Source organism: Eublepharis macularius, chromosome 14, assembly GCF_028583425.1.
Source record: "Eublepharis macularius isolate TG4126 chromosome 14, MPM_Emac_v1.0, whole genome shotgun sequence".
Lineage (NCBI taxonomy): Eukaryota > Metazoa > Chordata > Lepidosauria > Squamata > Eublepharidae > Eublepharis > Eublepharis macularius.
In genome coordinates, this window is record NC_072803.1 from 35,714,018 (window position 1) to 35,728,829 (window position 14,812).

General features: G+C 43.2%; 1 protein-coding gene across 1 annotated transcript in view; it reads right to left on the bottom strand.

Moving 5' to 3' along the window:
- ITPRIPL1 (ITPRIP like 1) overlaps positions 1-14,036 on the bottom strand; it is a 195,501-nt gene extending 181,465 nt beyond the window's left edge. Inside the window, exon 1 of the mRNA XM_054997244.1 lies at positions 13,950-14,036. The gene's annotated coding sequence lies outside the window, so the exon portion shown is untranslated. The remainder of the gene's footprint in view (positions 1-13,949) is intronic.
- Between the last annotated feature and the right edge of the window lie 776 nt (positions 14,037-14,812).

The following is a 14,812-nucleotide window of genomic DNA, read 5'->3' on the forward strand; positions in this document are numbered from 1 at the left end:
ATAGAAGAATGACGTTGTAAACTAACCGAACAAAATAATCTGTAAAAACAGCCTGAAAATACTGTAGAAGGGATGAGAGCTGTTGAGGGTTAGCTAAAGGCGGTAAGATGAGAGACCTGCCTGGTCAAGCCCCTGAGAGCTCAGAGAATTCTGGAAGGGGAGGTAGCAGAGCATGGGGTGGCATTTCCAATCTGATCTCTCCCTGGGATTACTCTCAGCTGTCGCCGTATCTAATAATAAAGTGGTAGCCCCTCCCCAGCAATCATGGAAACAGAACAATGAGACCACCCACAGACAAGGTAGGGGTCTTTACATCCCCAGGGGGTCCCACATATATACAGAGCAAAATGACTTCGTAAATTGACTAAAAGGAAAAAGAATCCCTCACTGTGAAATGGCTAGATGAGGACTGAATATGTTCCAGGAGCATAGAATGCTGAGAGCAGTGTCTGTTGATTACTGAGTGTCTGTGAAATGTCTAGGGGGAAATTAGCCTGCTCAAGCCCCTGAACATTTGTAGAATTCCAAGGAACATTTTGTAGGCGATCCTCTTGTTGATTATAATAACCAGAAACAAAGGGCTGAATCCAGTGACGGACTCTCTTCTACTAAATTAAGGCCGTTTCCACATGTCTTACCTGCCTGCGCAACATCACGCGAAAGACGCCGGCTTCTCGCACGAAATCGCGCCAGGACGATGCTGTTATCCGGGAGTTTTACGTGATTTCGGTGTCTTCCGGGTCTTTCGTGCGATGTTCCGCAGGCAAATAAGACGTGTGAAAACAGCCTAAGACTCATCTCTGTTGGAGGAAGAGGTGAAACTGACAGGAGAGGTGAAACTGGCAGAGCCTTCTGTAGGCAAAGAGGAAATTAACAAACCCTTTGAGCAGATTTCCCTGGCTCTGTAGAGAGGGGAAATTGACAAAGCCTTCCGATCCCTTTAAAACTCAGTTTCCAGCTAACATTACAACTCCCTTCTCATGCTCCTCCTCATGTAATTCATCTCTTGTAGCTTGGCTCTCACTTAACTGATGAGAATCTCTGGATCCAGCTCGTAGGAAATTCTGAGGAATAATCACATGTGATCTAAAACAGAGGATGGATTGCAGACTATCCCTCAGCCTTCCCTAAGTGGACCTTGTTGATCTAAAATCTCATGATTTCATTGCTGACATCTTGTCTTGAAGACTGGTTGGGCTAAAACTGAACAAAATGGAGTTTGACTCATGTTTCTTCTCACTCAGTACATGAAGAGGATAGAATTACAGGTCACTAGAAATCTGAATGTTAATAAAGCACTATTCAAAATTAATTTGATTGCCTTTTTCTGATAGGAAAAAAAGGTAGTGATTTTGTGCAAGAGAACATCCCATTGCATGGTGCCCTTATTGACTGAGTACAGCAGTGTTTGCGAGAGGTTGGGACTTTGCTGCCGAGATATATCAAATTCCATTGATAATACTATTAATTAATCCGGAAGGCTAGAAAAGAAGGGATCTCCCTCACATGTAGAAGCAGCTGACTGGAACAATAAACATAGGGAAAAGTGACAAAGGGTGTCAAATCATAGGGAGGTGGACAAAGAGGAGTTCTCACCAGCATTGCAGCAGAGCCAGAGTGAAACGCCTGAATTAATTATTTGGAAGTGGGAGTAAATAGCACCTTATGAAATTCCCGGGCAGAAGATGTTGCAAGCATTGGTGGGGAAGAGATAATAGCACAGAGATCTTGCATAGCTCAGAAACATCATTTGCTTCCTTAATTAAGCCTTCTTCTAGATGCATGTGAACAGCCATTTTTATTTATTTGCAACTACTATATGGGCTGAAATCAAACAGACATAGGTTCTCTGAAGCTGACCAGCCCTTGCTGCTTTTCATGGGTATGTAATGCAAACAGGTGCTATCACAAATAGGTGATTTGGAGCCATGTGTCCTGATGGTAGGCAATGTGTTCAATTGGTGTAGCCTGCATAAGAACCCTGGGCTGTCCTCATCCTGTGAGGCAAAGGACTCACCTTCTCACTTGCCTTGTTGGTGTCCATCTGGGTTGGATGCCTGCCTCCTTCCAAGCAGGTTCCCAAAATGGTCCTCCAAACTGATGTGACTTCTGGCTCTGGGCTCACCCACATGGGCTCTGGATCAAGTCTGATGGCTTGCCACCAGTGGGAAATGTTTGAGTGTAGTTGGCAAAGAAAGAGACGTATTTCCTCCACTTCTTGGCCCATACATTGCTCAGGCTGCTGGGTTTTATAGCTGCCAACGGGAAAGATGGGCCAGCATCACCTCCAGTCTGCCAGGGTTTAGCTGAGTACAATTCAGCTGTGCCAGAGGCTGCCAAAGATCATGTGGCAGAGTGGCTCCCATCAGACTTGTCCATTGCGGCATAGTCTCAAGACATGATATGTGGGCATGATAAGCATAGACTCTTTCAAGCCATACAAGGGTGCATGTGTCTGCACAGTGCAGAGAACTGCTTCTACACAAGTAAGCAGCATGCTGGCTCCCTATGTTGTGCATTCTTAACAAGAAAGCCCCTTGACTGTGGAGGCTTGGGCCATGGCATTACTCACGCCAGTTTAGGACGTTCCTGGAAATTTGGGGGCTATGCTTGAGGAGGGTGGAGTTTGGGGAGCAGAGGGGGCTTAGCAGGGATGTGATGCCTCCAAAGCTTCTATTTCCTCTGGAGATCAGTTGTAATTCCCAGAGAACTGTAGGCATCACCTGGAGACAGTGTTGTGATAGTGTTCTAAAGTTCACTTCTTATATATAGCTATTGAGTCCTCTTCCCCTCTTTTTTTCTCAAGAGGGATTTCTCTATCATTTCCCTTTGTTTTCTCATTGTAGTAGGGTTGCCAGGTACTCCCTGGCCCTCGCTGGGGAGGGAGGTAAGCAGGACTTACTGGGTCTGGGAGATCTTGCTGGAAACAGCAATAAGTTGCCAGCAATTCCCCATATGCCCAGAAATAACACCAATGCATTGCCAGGGAGCACCAGACTGTCCCTCAGCAATGTGCTAACATCACTTCTGGGTGCACAGGGGGTGATGTCAGCATACTAGGATGCTTCCAACACCCCCTCCCCTGGTTTCCTGCCATTTCTCTCCCCACCCCCACTAGACAGCTGAGCAGCAGCTGGAAGCACCTACTGGCATTGAGGGACCCCCTGCCACCAGCAGTCATGGTTAGCCTGGTTTGTAGAGAAGTCAGTGCACTCTTTTGTAATTTTAGCTTTTGCAGCAGGTTTATGTCACACACCATAGAGTAATAGTTCCAGCAGAGTGCAGGATAGTTTGGAAAGACATTGACTGCCTCTAAGCATCTACAGGTTGCCATTTTGAAATTTTGCAGACCCTCACTTCCTGCCCCTCCTCTCTTTGAGTTTCTCTTTGATCAAAATGAAATTGATTAGAAAAAGATTCCAGATTCCTGAAAAGGGGGAAAGAAATTGATTGATGGAGTTCAGGGAGAAATGAAGAGAATTTCTGTTAACAATGCTACCTGGAGGTTAGTAATACCAAGGATCTGTGGATGCAAACACAGAACGCCTTTTAAGTTTTCAGAGTTTTGTACCAGATCAGTCCAGGAGGCTGCAACCCTAATAACAGTTTCCTGGGAGTAAGCTCCACTGAATTTACTGGACCTTATTTTTCTGTAGTCTTGCTTAGGATTGTTCCCAGAGTCTTACAAACCCAGAAAGATGGCAGCATTAACAATGGGCAGGAGGTATTTGAGATTAGTAATAGTTAAAGAGCCTCACAATGTTAAATTAGGTGTATTGGTTCAGTTTGCAGCAGAAGATGAACTGAAACTAAATCTGTGAAGCAAAAAAAATGGGGGAACTAGAGTCTGCAGCTAAATTAGTAGTTGAAGGAAATCTTGTAGAGACATAAAGAAAGTGAAAAGAAATCTTTGCACAGTATTGCCGGTGGAGCAGATAAAGGCCAGGGTCTTCCATCAGTACTGTTTCTCAACATGGCAGGTGAAGCAGCAAGGGATCTGCCCAGGAGACACGTGGAACTGGTAGTAAAACAAACAGCCTGCTCCCCATGGCCCTCTTCTGCTAGGGAAAGTACACGGGGTGGAAAGGAAGGAATGGTGAAGCCCTTCTTGTCACTGGGCATGCTTGGGATCCAATCCCCCCCTCTTAAAGGTAAGCATTGGGTTGCAAGTTAAACATGAGTCAGGTTGGGAATTCTCCCAACTCAACTCACATTTAACGTATCATCTAATCAGACTTGTTCAGTTCTGATAATTCAGAGTAGAAAAGACATTCAAGTTTTGACCATAGTACTATATACCCAGATGGATTATTCTGTATGAAAGGCATTGATTCTTCACTAGAACTTCCAAGGGAAGGAGAAAATGAAGGCCCTATTAGCGCATTTAGGGAGATGTGTGTGTTTCTTATTTAAATTCACATAGCGTGTGGCATACAGTCAAACGGACCCAAGATCCAGATTCCTGAGGGAGCCTGATTCAGTCCTATAGCATGCATTGCATATATGACAGGCATTCAAAGTGACCACAGAGCAGCTGAGAAGGGCTGGGGCAGGCAAAAAGCAAAATGAAAAGGACGCAGCAAAAATTCTACTAAAAGGTAAAAAATAAAAACCACATCACAGCAGAGGAAACTAGCATTAACAAAAGCCCCAGTCCAGAAATGCCACAGAAGTATGCAAAAGTGGGAAATGCCTGCTGAGTAAGAATGTGGAAAATGGGGGATATTGAGTGATTTTACTAAAATGTGTAAACTCAGAGAAGGGAAATATCTGGGCTACAACAAATATTACAGCAAACGCCCCGGTTTACTAACCACTAGTGGAGACTGTTCCCATGCAAATCTATTCCAGAAAATCTGGAAAAAGCTAGCCTGATAGATACTGGCTGGCTATGAAGGCCACTGCAACCCAGACCATCTGGTTTTATTCAATTCCCATCCTATGTGATTGCCAAAGTTAGTGCACAATGGAGGAACTGGTTGTTTGAATCATAGACCTCTACTGATCTTTCAGGCAGCTGAAATTATGCCTACAAGGCTTTTCTAAAACCAGGTGTGTGATTCACACAGCCTTGCCGAGAGGGCCAAAGAGGTTCTAGCTCAAAGGCATTTTACTAGCCCACCTATCCAAGCATACTAATAGTCATTTGAAGCATCTCAGCAGGATGGAAATTTACAAAAATATCCTTATTTGCTTGCTTAGAGGCAACTCTTTCTTTCCACAAGCAAGAAGACAAGTCACTTTTTACAAACTTGGTTTAAACGGCTGTTTTTGCTGCTCTTGAACAGTAAAACAGAATATATTAGAGAGGTTGTTTATTTATAATATTTTGGCCCCATAAAATATTCTTGAGATAGTATACAAAGCTTCTAAGCCCCCCATAAAACAATAAAGCAATGTCAGATGAAAACCAGCAGCATAAAAACATAAACATTAAATCAGTTCATGAGCAGATAAAAATGTAAACCCTAAATCTATGAACAGCAGTATCTAATCATCAGTGTAAGATGCTTAACACATTGTGAGGAGCGGGAAGTAAAAATAAAACGTCATAAAAAGGAAGTAGTTCATCTAAAAGCCTGGGAAAATAAAAATGGTGCCTAAAAAAAAATGTCATGTTTGGCGCCAGGGTAACTTCTGTGGGGAGGTAATTCAACAGTGGGCATACATCAAAGAAGGCTTTGTCCCAAAGATAAAGGTGGGCATTTGGATACCCTGGTCCAAGACATATTACGGGTATGTGAGCACTTTGAACCAAGCCCCATAGCAAACCATTTCAGACCTTTTAAGACTGGTGTGATATGATGCCTAGATCACACCTGTCAGCAGTCTAGCTGTTGTATTCTGAACTAGATGAAACTTCTGAATAGTCTTCAAAGGCAGCCCCATGTTGAGTGCACTGTAGTAGTCTGACTTCATGCATAACCGTGAACATATCATGCTCTAAAGGAAGGGCTGAATTTGGCACAGCAGTTGAAGCTACTTAAATGCCACAGAAAAGATTTGGGCCGTTTCCAGATGGCTTACCTGAAGCCGCTCCATGCCGCAATATTGTGGATCATGCCGGGGAAAACGCGAAATATTGCGTTTTCTCACGCAAGTTTTGCGCGACGTCACACAAAACTTGCACGAGAAAACGCGATATTTCGCGTTTTCCCCAGCACGATCCACAACATTGCAGCATGGAGTGGCTTCAGGTAAGCCATCTGGAAATGGCCTTGTACTTCTACATCTGGATCTAATATCACCTCCAAGTTTGAAACCTGCTTCTTCAAGGGGTATGCAACCCCATTTAGAACAAGGTTGCTCCTCAAACACTAGTTGGCTTTATTATTGACCATCAGCAGCATCTTTTTTATGTGGATTGAGCTTCAGATTGTTGGCCCTAAAGTTCCAAAACATCCACCAGTTAGATTTAGTGAATGAGCTTGGGGTGCAGGGTCTTTCTTTGAAGAGCTGATGCGGGTTTAGGGCAGTGGATCTGCTGCCTTGTACAAGTGTTTGATTGTTTCCATTTAAATTCTGCTTAGCAGCCTGAATAGCACAGACTACTAGCCTGAGCTCATCAGAACTTGGAAGCTATGCAAGATCATCACTGGTTGGATGGGAGACCATCAAGAAGACAATGGTTGCTATGCAGAGGAAGGCAATGGCAAACCACCTCTACTCATTTCTTGCCTGAAAACCTCATGAGGGATTGCCATGAGTTGGTTGTGACTTGATGGCACTTAATTATTAGTAAGCTCTGCTTGCATATTCGTTGATAAAGCAAATATGATAAAACACCATAAGTCTCCAGTGCTCTGTCATCCGATAGTAACCAAACCTGGGTCGTGCTGCCGCTAGAAATTTTCATTGCCTGAGGAAGTGAGAAGTATACATCAATACTTTCCAATTGTGCTTGAAAAACTAACTTCCAATTAGCATACTCTTACAGTATTAAAAAGCAATTTTTAAACTTGCAATTTTATGCACATTTCCTTGGAAGTAAATCCTTGGGATGCATTTGGGCTGCCCATTCCATTGATTAAAATGGGACAAGCATGCACGTAATTATTTGCCACCGAAATTGACTCAAAGTATTACACTTGGATGGACTGTATCCCTTTTTTAAAAAATAATGGAAAGGTTCCTCTCTTACCCCTTTTTTCAATTACAATATTATTTATCTTACCAACACTATAATCCTAAGAAGAGTTATACCCTTCTAAATCCATTGAAGTCCATTGGCTTAGAAGTATGTTAACTTTGTTTAGGATTGTAATGTAAACACCCTATAAAACATTATTTCTAAAACTAATAATTTTCAGAACTTCATATTTCAGCTTATGTTAGCAATGTTTTCCAATTAATACAGCTCATAACTTTGGTTATAAAACAGCTAAATTTTGAGAGTGTGCTCCGGTAGGAGATGCCAGTTCAGTTCAAACCAGAAACTGGTGCATAGTGTAAGGTGAAACAGAAAGGTTGCTACTTGCTAGCTACCACCAGTTTGTCTCTCTACACACATATACAAACTGATTCAGTGCATACTTGTGACATTATTGAATCTGGTACCAGGCCAATAATAACAACAATCAGATACTCTATAAGCTAAATGACACGTTTCCATAATAGGCACAAATTAGGTGCCATCAACTAGCATGCAGAATGGGAAATTAAGTACTTCGCTTAAGCAGGTTCTGCACAAGGCATGCCAGGAGCTCTGCTGTTCCACTGACAGCAGCCTTAGGACAGAAGTCTTTGCTCCAGCCCCAAACGACTCTCTGTTTTCCCCACCCACAAATCCATGTTTAGTACTGCCAGGTTGCATTCGGGATGGATGTTCTGCCTTACCTTTGAATCTGTCACTGTATCCCAAGAGGAGGCACTTGCATCTTCTTATATATTGCATAGATCCATGTAATTGTTTATGACAACTGTCACTCATTGTGTAAAACCAGTGAGCTGGCCAAAAAAAATAAACATAAAAAGTGCTCCCAGGAATAATCAAATAATGGGAAGGTTCTTGGGTCAACTTTGGATATGTAAAATAAAATAAAAACGAAGTGGCAAGATAGCAGAATAATGGTGGTCATCATGGTGTGTATGTGTGTGTGTGGGTGGGGGAGGTTGTTCCACATATACTATTAAAACATGGTTTGGCAATATGGGACTCAGCCTTGTGCTTTCCCAAGCTTCCTCCTTCCCCTCTGCCTTCTCCTCATAAGTACCTCTTTCAATTTGTTATTTCCTCATTTGCACAGACTGTAGTATACCACTATATTGGAACAGGAGACTCTAAACCAGGATTGTAAACCAGCTTCAAACCAATTGGTTTAGATATAATATCAAACAATGGATTCTGCTGCAGAGGAAGTAACTAACTCAGTCAAGGGATGGGGGAAGGGTACACAGACACAATCCTTAATTCCTGTAGGATCAAATCAAGGTCTGCCCTTACATTTGAACTGATCCAAACTAGCTTTTTAAAAAATGTCAATATATCCAAGAGTGGGCCTTTAAGCCTTGTTGAAATCTTTCCCATCATCACAAAACATCTCCGACCACACCCCCCAAACTGAAATAACACACCTGCATATTGGTGGTCAGGCCAATTGGGGACTGGAATTCTGCTGCGGAACCTTTCGGAAGGCATGGACACTGACTAAACTAGAGACAAGAGTCGAGCTATTCTCTGTTGAGTGGGTGGAATGCTGGGAGGTGAGACACTTTGCAGAAATCCTGAGCCGCTGTAGTCATTAGTGAGCACAGGGCATTTTTAAACAAGATGTTGGGGTGTCAGCCACAGAGTCCTGACTGGATCCTAACCTGAATTAACGATTCTGTGTCCTCAATTTCCATAGATGACTACACTGTGCACTTCCTCTGTTAAAAAGCCACAAGCGTGTGTTCCTTTTACCAAGGAATTCTAGCCTTACACCACTTGGCATTCTGGAGAATAGTAAAAAAGTAGCACACACCTTGATTAGGATCAAGACTGGATCTGCCCATGTGCAATCTGGCTCTAAAGAGCAGCCTTGGGGTTGGGCAGGGGAGAAAGATGGTCCTGCTACTGGGAAAGGGATCTTTAAAACTCTTCCATATTATTTCTCTGACAAAAATGCCTCCCCCGAGCAGCTTTAAGCATTGGTAGGGGAAAAAAAGAGAGATACCTGTATTACTGCAGATTCCCCCAGTGAGGGTTGCCAACCTACAGGAGGGGCCTGATGTTCTGGAATTACAAGTGATCTCCAGGGTACAGAGGTCATTCCCCCTAGAAATAAGGTTGCCAGGTGTCCACTAGTGGCAGGCAAACTCCCACCTGTCTGCCTCTCTGCCTGCCAAATCGCTGGCAATCAGCAGGAGGAGGCAAGCTGCCGAGTGATGCCCACCACCAGCAGGCAGCCTGGGCAAATGGGAGCTCACACCTCCAGAAGTGATGTCGTTGCATGAGGTGTGGAAGCACATGCATGCTTTGTGCTAGGGCCAATTCCTTAAGAATCATCCCCAAACATACTGAGGATTAATAAGGTGAGTATTGCACATACCCTGCCTCCCAATTGCCTGCTGGTTGCCAGGGAGATCCGGCAGCCCTACCTGGAGAAAATGGTAGCTGTGGGTGTGGGGTGAGGTAGACTCTATAGCATCATATCCCTGCTGAACTTCCTCCTTTACCTAAACTTGACCCTTTCTAATTTTCACCCCCAAATCTCTTGGAATTTCCTAACCCAGAGTTGGCAACCCCACCCCACTGGTTCTAAAGGCAACCGGAGGCATTTTTGATCAGGGTAATAGTTGGGGAGAAAGAATTCAACCTTTCATTTCTCCAGCATTGCGATCCTGATTAATACCATCCCACTGGCTTTCTTTTGATGTTAAAAATGTGGAGCAATCATGGATTCTCAGGGTCGTGCAGTTTGGCTGTAAGATCATGTTACTATTGCTTTTGACCCCCCTGCCCAATAAACCATGGCTGTCTCCGATTTATATCTGTTTCTGGAGTGATGGAAATGGAAATTAGCGAAGTTTCATTTATGCCAACAAAACCGGAGTATTCAAATTCAAATCAACAGCTGCCCGTATAAATGCATTCTTTGTGGCACCCCTGCCCCACATCTTATGGAATGGCCTGCCTGTAGAGGTCAGGAAAGCTCCCACTCTCCTGGCTTTTTGCAAACTGGGAGGGCTTTTTTACACAGATAATAGGGCTGTGCGGTAAGGAAATGGTTCAGAAAGATAGACTGGAAAGGGAGAGAGACTGGAGTCTATACTACTGCGTACTGTCTGTTGTTGTAAGTATGTTCCTACTAGACAGTTTCTGTATCATGTAATATGACATGTCAAGTTGCTTTTGTTTTTGTTTCAGGATTGTTTTCTGTATCAGCTTTCTGCTTGTTTTCAAGTATCTTGCAGTCCTTACATTATTCTATTGTTTATTGAATGTCCCAGGAGCTGATTTCATTAACCTACCCTGTGCAATCCACCTTGAGTCTCAGCAAGAAAGGCAGACTATGAATGAAATAAATAAAGGAAAATATGCTACATACCTAACACACACACATTTTGTGCCAAGAAAAAAGAATGATCGGTTGATTAAAAATTGACCTTAAAATTAACCTCTTTTCTCAAAGCGTTCTATAAACCAGAATGTAAGGGACAAGTGGGCACGTCAGCACATTATTTATCAACAGGAAATACGAATCAAAGAGGAAATGCAGAGATTATCAAAACAGTTTGAATAACAATGATAAACAGTTACATACCTTTGATGTCTCTGCATTTTATGTATGTTTGCCTAGGATAATGTCAAAACTAGCTTCTTGTATTTAATATAAATTAAATTTAAAGGGGATGAGTCAAACAAAGTACAATACACATGTATTTATATCAATGTAGTCTCTGGATTTTTTTCTTGTGTGTGTGTGTGTGTGTGTGTGTATAAAAAGGGGGAGTGTGACTAGAAGATGGGCAGAAGTCTATTGGTGATGAAGGCACAAGTTTGAGACAATGACTACGGAACAGGTAGCCATGCAGAGTAGAGAAGCACTGTTTCTGGAACAGTTAAAACAACTTGCAGGTGCATCCTCCCAGCACTCATACACTAATGTCTTTGCATGTGCAGGTGTTCAAAGTATATAAATAAGAGCTGAACTTGCACCATTGCACCCATGCCAGTGCAGTGGTACAAATTCAATCCAAATAGATAGGGGGGAAACCCAGAAGAATAGGACATGAAGTGTTGTCTGCACCCACCACACAAAACACTTTCCCCTCTTTTAAAAAGGGACAATGAGTAAAGTAAAGTTTCAGGTGGATAGCCATGCCAGTCTTCAGTAGAAGAGCAAGATTCTGGTCCAATAGCACCTCAAAGTCCAACAAAATTTCCAGGGTATATACTGTCAAGAGTCAAAGCTCCCTTTGCTGGAGCTTGGCTCTCAGAAGCTTATGCCCTGGAAATCTTGTTGGACTTTGAGGTGCTACTGGAGCTGAATCTTCCTCTGGTAAAATGAAGCATGCCATCAAATTTCAGCTGACTTATTGGCAAGTCTTACTATGGGGTTTTCAAGGCAAGAGATGAGCAGAAGTGGTTTGCCATTGCCAGGGCTTTTTTTCAGCTGGAACATGGTGGAATGGAGTTCTGGAACCTCTTGAAAGTGGTCACATGGCTGGTGGCCCCGCCCCCTGATCTCCAGACAGAGGGGAGTTGAAATTGCCCTCCACACAGAGGGCAATCTAAACTCCCCTCTGTCTGGAGATCAGGGGGTGGGGCCACCAGCCATGTGACCATTTTCTCTGAGGGCAACGCACTGAGTTCCACCACCTCTTTTCCTAGAAAAAAAGCCCTGGCCATTGCCTTCCTCTGTGTAACAACGCTACACCGTTTCCCATCCAAATACTAACCATGGTCAACTCTGCTTAACCTCTGAACTCTGACAAGACCAGGCTAACCTGGGCTATATAGGCTGTTAATGTATCCCAGTAGTAAAATGTAAATGGTAAAAGGACATGGTGTGAATGGAATATCTTCTTCAAGGGCGATCCAATCCAAAAGAAAACACGGGAAGGAAGAATATTCAGGGTAACAAACAAAAGGCTCTGAGGTGGACTACCATTTCCCTTTGCCCTACCGCTGACTCTTTGACTTGAGATATACGGGCAAATGCCCCCTCCCTCCACTTTTCCTGACTACAAAACTAGCTTTTTACCTCAGGCAGCAAAATAGCAGCACTGAATCACCTTCGGCAATCACAAACAGCAGATAGCTCAAGGGATTGCTTCTGTGCATCCTTCACTCCTTACTAACTCACTTCTGGACTATTCTGCTCACAGAAGCAGCACAAACTCTTCTAGTAGACAAAGAAGAAGAAGACATACCAGCCTGCAGACAACCCCCAAAAAGAAGCTATATAATACCATTTCTTTAAATTGTGCGTTGTGTTGTGGAGTTATTTGCACTAGTCTTAATAAAAACACATTTTCGGCATACACTCTTGTGGTAGTTTCTGAAGCTGTTACTACATTGTGCTGTAGCCTTGAACTGGTTCTGTTGCAGCTGTGAATGAGTGAGCCCTTTACAACCTTGTAATGACTTTGGCTCAGGATCAAAGTGGATGGAGAAACATAGTTTTCTGTTGTAATGACTGTTTACTGCTACAGCACGTGGGGCGTAAATCACTTGGCAAGTCCTTAGCTAGCTCTTCTGCTGTTAAAACATATCTTGTGTTGGTTGTTGTGGGTTTTCCGGGCTGTATTGCCGTGGTCTTGGCATTGCAGTTCCTGACGTTTCGCCAGCAGCTATGGCTGGCATCTTCAGAGGTGTAGCACCAAAAGACAGAGATCTCTCAGTGTCGACACTAGACACTGAGAGATCTCTGCCTTTTGGTGCTACACCTCTGAAGATGCCAGCCACAGCTGCTGGCGAAACGTCAGGAACTGCAATGCCAAGACCACGGCAATACAGCCCGGAAAACCCACAACAACCATCGTTCTCCGGCCGTGAAAGCCTTCGACAATACATCATATCTTGTGTTCCTGCTGTAGACTTTATTTTAAACATCTCCATGAACGTACAAGAATTTTATACAAGATGGCTGAGAATGTCTTGGTTTGCTTCTCATATTAGAACTTACCCAAGCAGCCTTAAGAAAGTCACCGGCTCAGTTCAGATGTCATGATGACCAAACCATGAATTAGCCATTGGGAACATGCCAGAGGCTCATCCACTCCTTCCTCTCTTTGTGCATGTTGATTCTTTTGACTAAGGAATGGAGAAAGGAGTGATTGTGCATAAACAGAGGAAGAACAGGCAAGGAAAGTGTGTGTGATCCTGCAGCATGTTCCAAATATTCCAAGCACATGTACATGAAGCTTTCTTGTGCCGAATCAGACTCTTGTCTATCAAGGTCAGTATTTTCTACTCTGGCAGCTGCTCTCTAGGATGTCAGGTAGAAAGGAGTCTTTCAGATCATGTACTACCTGATCCTTTGAAATAGAGGAGCCGGGGATTGAACCTGGGACTTGCAGGCAAAGCACACACTCTGCCACTGAGTTACACAACCCCTCCTTGAAGGCTCAAGGTTACCATCGTTTGCTGGGACTTTGAAACTGGGAAAACTATGATAATTTCTATCCATTTTTACCTGCAATCCAAAATCTGAAATCTGCTTCAAGTTCAAACAATGTTTTTGTTTTTAATTTGTAGGCAAATTATGGTTAATTTGGCCAGTTTGAATATCATGGCAGATCTCTGTTCCTAAGAACCAGGAAACAGGGGAAGGAATCAGCATGTGTGAGGGGAGGAAAGAGCATGCAAGCCTATAGCATATTCCCAGGAGCCAAACCATGGTTTGAATTAATACATGATCACTTCAACTTCCTACTTTTAATATGGGTCAAATCCACATTACTCATTCTAAGTCGCATGTTCCCCGCATTCCCCACGCAATCCCGAGTGCCGGTCACATTACCTCATTAAACAGACGCATTTCATTCGCATTTCTCCCAAATATGTGGTCACAGGTTTTCAACGGGAGTTTCACGGTGGCCGTGAACGGGCCAATGCGCAATTTACGTGGTTTTTTAAAAAACCACCCCCCTTCCTGTCTCTCCAGCCGTTCCGAGAGTTCCTATTGACTGATTCAACTTGCAAGTGCTCCATAGTCTGCAAAAGACTGTTTTTGACTTCATAGCATTGGATTTATTGATTATGCTGTTTCTGAATCAAATCTGGTAGTTTGAAAAATCATTTTGGGCTGAATCCATCCTCAGAACGGACTCGCAAAACTTCCTTTTTAACTGTTTTTTATTTTTTTTATTTTATATTACTGTAATATCGAAATTACGAAATATCAAAATAATGACACTCCAAGGAAGTGAAACTTCAGTAAAATTCAGGCACTGAACTGTCCTGCATAGGAAATGCCCACGAAAGCTTCCCACATGCTTCCAAATTTCCAAAAAAGAAACGGGAGAGAGCCATCAGTGCTGTCAGTGGGGGAAAGAGAGGCATCATTATCTTCAATGATGTTTCTTTATAAGGTAAGATCGAAATAATGGAAAAGTGTGCTCAAAAAAAAAATGGGTGGGAAAAAAAGGTCCCGCCCAAAAAAGCGGTTTTCGAGCGGCCGTGTGACCGGAGGGACGCGTGAGAAAGACGGATTGGAAGCAGGAATGTGAACGAAGAGGAAAAAAATGTGGATTGGAGGCAAACGGAAGATATCCAATAAACATGCGGGTAATGGGTGAATGTGGATTTGACCATGGTCTATTCTATAGGGTTATTGTAAGGACTACTGAGGTAATGCACATGAAGTGATCTGAGCAGCGCTAT